A 7,500-nucleotide genomic window follows, 5' to 3' on the forward strand; every position below is an offset into this window, starting at 1 on the left:
CTGTCCATTTAAGAAGGCCGGCTTGCCGTGGATCTACACCCGGGTAGGGAATTCAAAATAGGTCCCTCTATTTGCTGGAAGTCAGCACAAAATATAGCTGTACATTTGCCCAAGGCTCTAAAGAGGGAAAGGCAACTTTAAGCCTGAAAAGGAAAGCGGGGATTTGGAGCCCTCCGGTGGACTTCCGCCGCCGCTGCACCCTTAGCTGGAAGTCAGTGCCAAAAAAAAAAAAAGAAGCTGCGAATAGTGTCCATGTGCCTGTCCCTTTAGGAAAGCCGGCTTGCCGTGGATCTCCACCCGGGTGGGGAATTCCAAATAGGTCCCTCTATTTGATGGAAGTCAGCAACAAAAAGCTGGAATTTTTCTAAGTGTCAAGGAGGGTGTCACTTCCAGAAGGCCCACCATTCTTGGATCGACACCCGGTTAAGAAAAATGAAAAAAGTCCCTCTATTTGATGGAAGTCAGCAACAAAAAGCTGGATTTTTTCTAAGTGTCAAGGAGGGTGTCGCTTCCAGAAGGCCCACCTGCCTTGGATCACCACCCGGTTAAGAAAAATGAAAAAAGTCCCTCTAGTTAATGGAAGTCAGCAACAAAAAGCTGGAATTTTTCTAAGTGTCAAGGAGGGTGTCGCTTCCAGAAGGCCCACCTGCCTTGGATCACCACCCGGTTAAGAAAAATGAAAAAAGTCCCTCTAGTTAATGGAAGTCAGCAACAAAAAGCTGGATTTTTTCTAAGTGTTAAGGAGGGTGTCGCTTCCAGAAGGCCCACCTGCCTTGGATCGACACCCGGTTAAGAAAAATGAAAAAAGTCCCTCTATTTGATGGAAGTCAGCAACAAAAAGCTGGATTTTTTCTAAGTGTCAAGGAGGGTGTCGCTTCCAGAAGGCCCACCTGCCTTGGATCGACACCCGGTTAAGAAAAATGAAAAAAGTCCCTCTATTTGATGGAAGTCAGCAACAAAAAGCTGGATTTTTTCTAAGTGTCAAGGAGGGTGTCGCTTCCAGAAGGCCCACCTGCCTTGGATCACCACCCGGTTAAGAAAAATGAAAAAAGTCCCTCTAGTTAATGGAAGTCAGCAACAAAAAGCTGGAATTTTTCTAAGTGTCAAGGAGGGTGTCGCTTCCAGAAGGCCCACCTGCCTTGGATCGACACCCGGTTAAGAAAAATGAAAAAAGTCCCTCTATTTAATGGAAGTCAGCAACAAAAAGCTGGATTTTTTCTAAGTGTGAAGGAGAGGGTCGCTTCCAGAAGGCCCACCTGCCTTGGATCGACACCCGGTTAAGAAACATGGAAAAAGTCCCTCTATTTGATGGAAGTCAGCAACAAAAAGCTGGATTTTTTCTAAGTGTCAAGGAGGGTGTCGCTTCCAGAAGGCCCACCCGCCTTGGATCGACACCCGGTTAAGAAACATGGAAAAAGTCCCTCTATTTGATGGAAGTCAGCAACAAAAAGCTGGATTTTTTCTAAGTGTCAAGGAGGGTGTCGCTTCCAGAAGGCCCACCCGCCTTGGATCGACACCCGGTTAAGAAACATGGAAAAAGTCCCTCTATTTGATGGAAGTCAGCAACAAAAAGCTGGATTTTTTCTAAGTGTCAAGGAGGGTGTCGCTTCCAGAAGGCCCACCCGCCTTGGATCGACACCCGGTTAAGAAACATGGAAAAAGTCCCTCTATTTGATGGAAGTCAGCAACAAAAAGCTGGATTTTTTCTAAGTGTCAAGGAGGGTGTCGCTTCCAGAAGGCCCACCCGCCTTGGATCGACACCCGGTTAAGAAACATGGAAAAAGTCCCTCTATTTGATGGAAGTCAGCAACAAAAAGCTGGATTTTTTCTAAGTGTCAAGGAGGGTGTCGCTTCCAGAAGGCCCACCCGCCTTGGATCGACACCCGGTTAAGAAACATGGAAAAAGTCCCTCTATTTGATGGAAGTCAGCAACAAAAAGCTGGATTTTTTCTAAGTGTCAAGGAGGGTGTCGCTTCCAGAAGGCCCACCCGCCTTGGATCGACACCCGGTTAAGAAACATGGAAAAAGTCCCTCTATTTGATGGAAGTCAGCAACAAAAAGCTGGATTTTTTCTAAGTGTAAAAGTTGGGATTTTTTCTAAGTGTCAACTTTTGGTGTACCAACCCTTCCAAAATAAAGTCGGGATTTTTTCTAAGTGTCAACTTTTGGTGTACCAACCCTTCCAAAATAAAGTCGGGATTTTTTCTAAGTGTCAACTTTTGGTGTACCAACCCTTCCAAAATAAAGTCGGGATTTTTTCTAAGTGTCAACTTTTGGTGTACCAACCCTTCCAAAATAAAGTGGGGATTTTTTCTAAGTGTCAACTTATATAGTCGGGATTTTTTCTAAGTGTCAACTTATAAAGTGGGGATTTTTTTCCAAGTGTCAACCTGTAAAGTGGGGATTTTTTTCCCAAGTGTCCACTTTTGGTTCACCATGCCTTCCAGAGTCAAAGAAGCCCCCGAGTGAGACCCAAAAAACCGGACCGAGTGATGTCATTTGGGGTCCTATTTTCAGTCATTTTGTGGGATTTCGGTGACGCCGAGGAGGGAAGCAGGTGTCAAGGGACAGGGGGGGTGCCTGTCCCTTTAAGAAGGCCGGCTTGCCGTGGATCTACACCCGGGTAGGGAATTCAAAACAGGTCCCTCTATTTGCTGGAAGTCAGCACAAAAAAGCTGGAAATATGACAGGGGAAAAAAAAAAAGAAGAAGCTGCAATGATGGCAGAGTGTCCATGTGCCTGTCCCTTTAAGAAGGCCGGCTTGCCGTGGATCTCCACCCGGGTGGGGAATTCCAAATAGGTCCCTCTATTTGCTGGAAGTGCCCCCCCAAAAAGCTGTCCATTTCCCCAAGTTTTTAAGGAGGGAAAAGCCACTTTAAGCCTAAAAAGGAAAGCGGGGATTTGGAGCCCTCCGGTGGACTTCCGCCGCCGCTGCACCCTTAGAAGAAAAAGCTGCACTTATGGCAGAGTGTCCATGTGCCTGTGCCTTTAGGAAGGCCGGCTTGCCGTGGTTCTGCACCAGGGTAGGGAATTCAAAATAGGTCCCTCTATCTGCTGGAAGTCAGCACAAAAAAAAGCTGGAAATATGACAGAGTGTCAACTTTTAGTGTAATAGACCTGCGAAAGTCAAAGTCGGGATTTTTTCTAAGTGTCCACTTTTGGTGTACCAACCTTTCCAAAATAAAGTGGGGATTTTTTCTAAGTGTCCACTTTTGGTGTACCAACCTTTCCAAAATAAAGTGGGGATTTTTTCTAAGTGTCAACTTATAAAGTCGGGATTTTTTCTAAGTGTCAACTTATAAAGTGGGGATTTTTTCCAAGTGTCAACTTATAAAGTCGGGATTTTTTCCAAGTGTCAACTTATAAAGTGGGGATTTTTTCCAAGTGTCAACTTATATAGTCGGGATTTTTTTTCAAAGTGTCAACTTGTAAAGTGGGGATTTTTTCCAAGTGTCTACTTTTGGTTCACCATGCCTTCCAGAGTCAAAGAAGCCCCCGAGTGAGACCCAAAGAACCGGACCGAGTGATGTCATTTGGGGTCCTATTTTCAGTCATTTTGTGGGATTTCGGTGACGCCGAGGAGGGAAGCAGGTGTCAAGGGACAGGGGGGTGCCTGTCCCTTTAAGAAGGCCGGCTTGCCGTGGATCTACACCCGGGTAGGGAATTCAAAACAGGTCCCTCTATTTGCTGGAAGTCAGCACGAAAAAAAGCTGGAAATATGACAGAGTGCCCCAAAAAAAAAAAGAAGCTGCAATGATGGCAGAGTGTCCATGTTGCTGTCCCTTTAGGAAGGCCGGCTCGCCGTGGATCTCCACCCGGGTGGGGAATTCCAAATAGGTCCCTCCATTTGCTGGAAGTGCCCCCCCAAAAAGCTGTCCATTTCCCCAAGTTTTTAAGGGAAACAAAAACCAGGGTTGGGGTTGGATGCATCACACTGTAAGTCTCGGCTGCAGCCAGAAGCAAGTATTAAAAAGATAGACATCAACCATCATTTAAAAAGGGGAAAACAAATCCATTCATCAATAAATCATATCCAAATTTAAAAAAAGAGGCAGCTCAAAAGAGAGGGTGTGTGTCCAGCAGAAAATAGGCATGATAAACAAAGAGGGCTGGGGTTTGGAGGAGGGCAAAATGTCCCGCAGCCGGCCGCCCGAGTTCCGGGATGCCCAGCACGTCCATAACGCACCCCGCAAAGTCAAACTGGAAGTGGAGGGGAAAAAAGCTGGGAAAGAAGTTAAATGTCCTCAAAGTGTTCCAAAATCAGTCCCACGAGTCCCGCAGCTGGCCACCCGAGTCCAGGGAAGCCCGGCACCTCCGTAACAAGGCCCGCAAAGTCACACTGCAAGTGGGGGAGAAAAGCTGGCAGAGTAGCCAAAAGTCCTCAAAGTGTTCAAAAATCAGTCCCCCACCAGCCCCGCAGCTGGCCACCCGAGTCCAGGGACGCCCGGCACAGCCGTAACGCACCCCGCAAAGTCAAACTGCAAGTGGGGGAGAAAAGCTGGGGGAAAATCCAAAAGTCCTCAACGTTTTCAAAATCCGCACCCGGGACTGAGTCCAGCAAGTCCCCCCGGTCCCAAAAATGCCATTTTTTTCAAAAAATACCCAAAAAATGCGGGGGCCGGATTTCGGAACCGGCGTACCGCTTTCGGCCCGCGTGCCCTAGATTGGAGACCGATGTCAAAAATGGACGCCGGTCGGGTATTTTTTTCCTTGGGGTCTATAGAGAGTAAATCCGGAGGAAAATTGGCCTTACGAGCAAAGGGAGGGATTTTAGGGGGCATAACGTCCAGCCGCGTGCCTCCCGGGTCCCGGGGAAGAGAAAGTCCAGAAAACTCATAAAATCATGCCCAGCATGGAGATCCACAAGTCCCGCCGCAGGCCCGAGGCTTCCCGGGTCCCGGGAATGACCAAAAGACACCCAGGAGTGGACCATCGAAAGTGGGAGGGAAATGGAGGGAAAGTCGGGAAAAAGGTCCAAAATGGGTTGAAAATCATATGATCCCACCCAGGGTAGAGTTCCACAAGTCCCGCAGCGAGCTGCACGAGCCGCAGGAACACCGGGAATGACCAAAAGGCACCCAGAAGTGAACCAGCGAAAGTGGGGGAAAAATGGAGGAAAAGGAGGAAAAAGTACCAAATTGTTTAAAAATCCTACCCAGGATGGAGTTCCACAAGTCCCGCAGCGAGCTGCACGAGCCGCAGGAACACCGGGAATGACCAAAAGGCACCCAGAAGTGAACCAGCGAAAGTGGGGGAAAAATGGAGGAAAAGGAGGAAAAAGTACCAAATTGTTTAAAAATCCTACCCAGGATGGAGTTCCACAAGTCCCGCAGCGAGCTGCACGAGCCGCAGGAACACCGGGAATGACCAAAAGGCACCCAGAAGTGAACCAGCGAAAGTGGGGGAAAAATGGAGGAAAAGGAGGAAAAAGTACCAAATTGTTTAAAAATCCTACCCAGGATGGAGTTCCACAAGTCCCGCAGCGAGCTGCACGAGCCGCAGGAACACCGGGAATGACCAAAAGGCACCCAGAAGTGAACCAGCGAAAGTGGGGGAAAAATGGAGGAAAAGGAGGAAAAAGTGCCAAATTGTTTAAAAATCCTACCCAGGATGGAGTTCCAGAAGCCCTGCAGCGAGCTGCACGAGCCGCAGGAACACCGGGAATGACCAAAAGGCACCCAGAAGTGAACCAGCGAAAGTGGGGGAAAAATGGAGGAAAAGGAGGAAAAAGTACCAAATTGTTTAAAAATCCTACCCAGGATGGAGTTCCACGAGTCCCGCAGCGAGCTGCACGAGCCGCAGGAACACCGGGAATGACCAAAAGGCACCCAGAAGTGAACCATCAAAAGTGGGGGACAATTTGAGAAAAAGTTGGAAAAAGGTCCGAAATTGATTAAAAATCCTACCCAGGATGGAGTTCCAGAAGCCCCGCAGCGAGCTGCGCGAGCCGCAGGAACACCGGGAATGACCAAAAGGCACCCAGAAGTGAACCATCAAAAGTGGGGGACAATTTGAGAAAAAGTTGGAAAAAGGTCCGAAATTGATTAAAAATCCTACCCAGGATGGAGTTCCAGAAGTCCCGCAGCGAGCTGCACGAGCCGCAGGAACACCGGGAATGACCAAAAGGCACCCAGAAGTGAACCAGCGAAAGTGGGGGACAATTTGAGAAAAAGTTGGAAAAAGGTCCGAAATTGATTAAAAATCCTACCCAGGATGGAGTTCCAGAAGCCCCGCAGCGAGCTGCGCGAGCCGCAGGAACACCGGGAATGACCAAAAGGCACCCAGAAGTGAACCATCAAAAGTGGGGGACAATTTGAGAAAAAGTTGGAAAAAGGTCCGAAATTGTTTAAAAATCCTACCCAGGATGGAGTTCCAGAAGCCCCGCAGCGAGCTGCGCGAGCTCCGGGACCCCCGGGAATGACCAAAAGATACCCAGGAGTGAACCAGCGAAAGTGGGGGACAATTTGAGGAAAAAGTTGGAAAAAGGTCCGAAATTGTTTAAAAATCCTACCCAGGATGGAGTTCCAGAAGTCCCGCAGCGAGCTGCACGAGCCGCAGGAACACCGGGAATGACCAAAAGGCACCCAGAAGTGAACCAGCGAAAGTGGGGGACAATTTGAGAAAAAGTTGGAAAAAGGTCCGAAATTGATTAAAAATCCTACCCAGGATGGAGTTCCAGAAGCCCCGCAGCGAGCTGCGCGAGCCGCAGGAACACCGGGAATGACCAAAAGGCACCCAGAAGTGAACCATCAAAAGTGGGGGACAATTTGAGAAAAAGTTGGAAAAAGGTCCGAAATTGTTTAAAAATCCTACCCAGGATGGAGTTCCAGAAGCCCCGCAGCGAGCTGCGCGAGCTCCGGGACCCCCGGGAATGACCAAAAGATACCCAGGAGTGAACCAGCGAAAGTGGGGGACAATTTGAGAAAAAGTTGGAAAAAGGTCCGAAATTGTTTAAAAATCCTACCCAGGATGGAGTTCCAGAAGTCCCGCAGCGAGCTGCGCGAGCTCCGGGGCCCCCGGGAATGACCAAAAGATACCCAGGAGTGAACCAGCCCAAGTGGGGGACAAATGGAAGAAAAGCCGGGCCAAGTCCAAAAAAGTTGGATTTTTTGCCAAAGTGTCAACATGCGTGATTTTGTCAGAGTGTCCACTTTTGGGATTTTTTCTAAGTCCAACAACGAGAGAGGCCTGGCCTCCAGCCTGTCTAGCCTCTTCCATGAGACACTTAGAAAAAATCCCGTGCAAAAAAAGTGGATTTTTTCTAAGTCCAACAACGAGAGAGGCCTAAGTTCCAGCCTCCTTAGCCTCTTTCTTCCGTGGAGCAAAAGTTGGATTTTTTGCCTAAGTGTCAACATGCGTGATTTTGTCAGAGTGTCCACTTTTGGGATTTTTTCTAAGTCCAACAACGAGAGAGGCCTGGCCTCCAGCCTGTTTAGCCTCTTCCATGTGACACTTAGAAAAAATCCCGTGCAAAAAAAGTGGATTTTTTCTAAGTCCAAC

Source organism: Nerophis ophidion, unplaced genomic scaffold (assembly GCF_033978795.1).
Source record: "Nerophis ophidion isolate RoL-2023_Sa unplaced genomic scaffold, RoL_Noph_v1.0 HiC_scaffold_78, whole genome shotgun sequence".
Taxonomy (NCBI): Eukaryota; Metazoa; Chordata; class Actinopteri; order Syngnathiformes; family Syngnathidae; genus Nerophis; species Nerophis ophidion.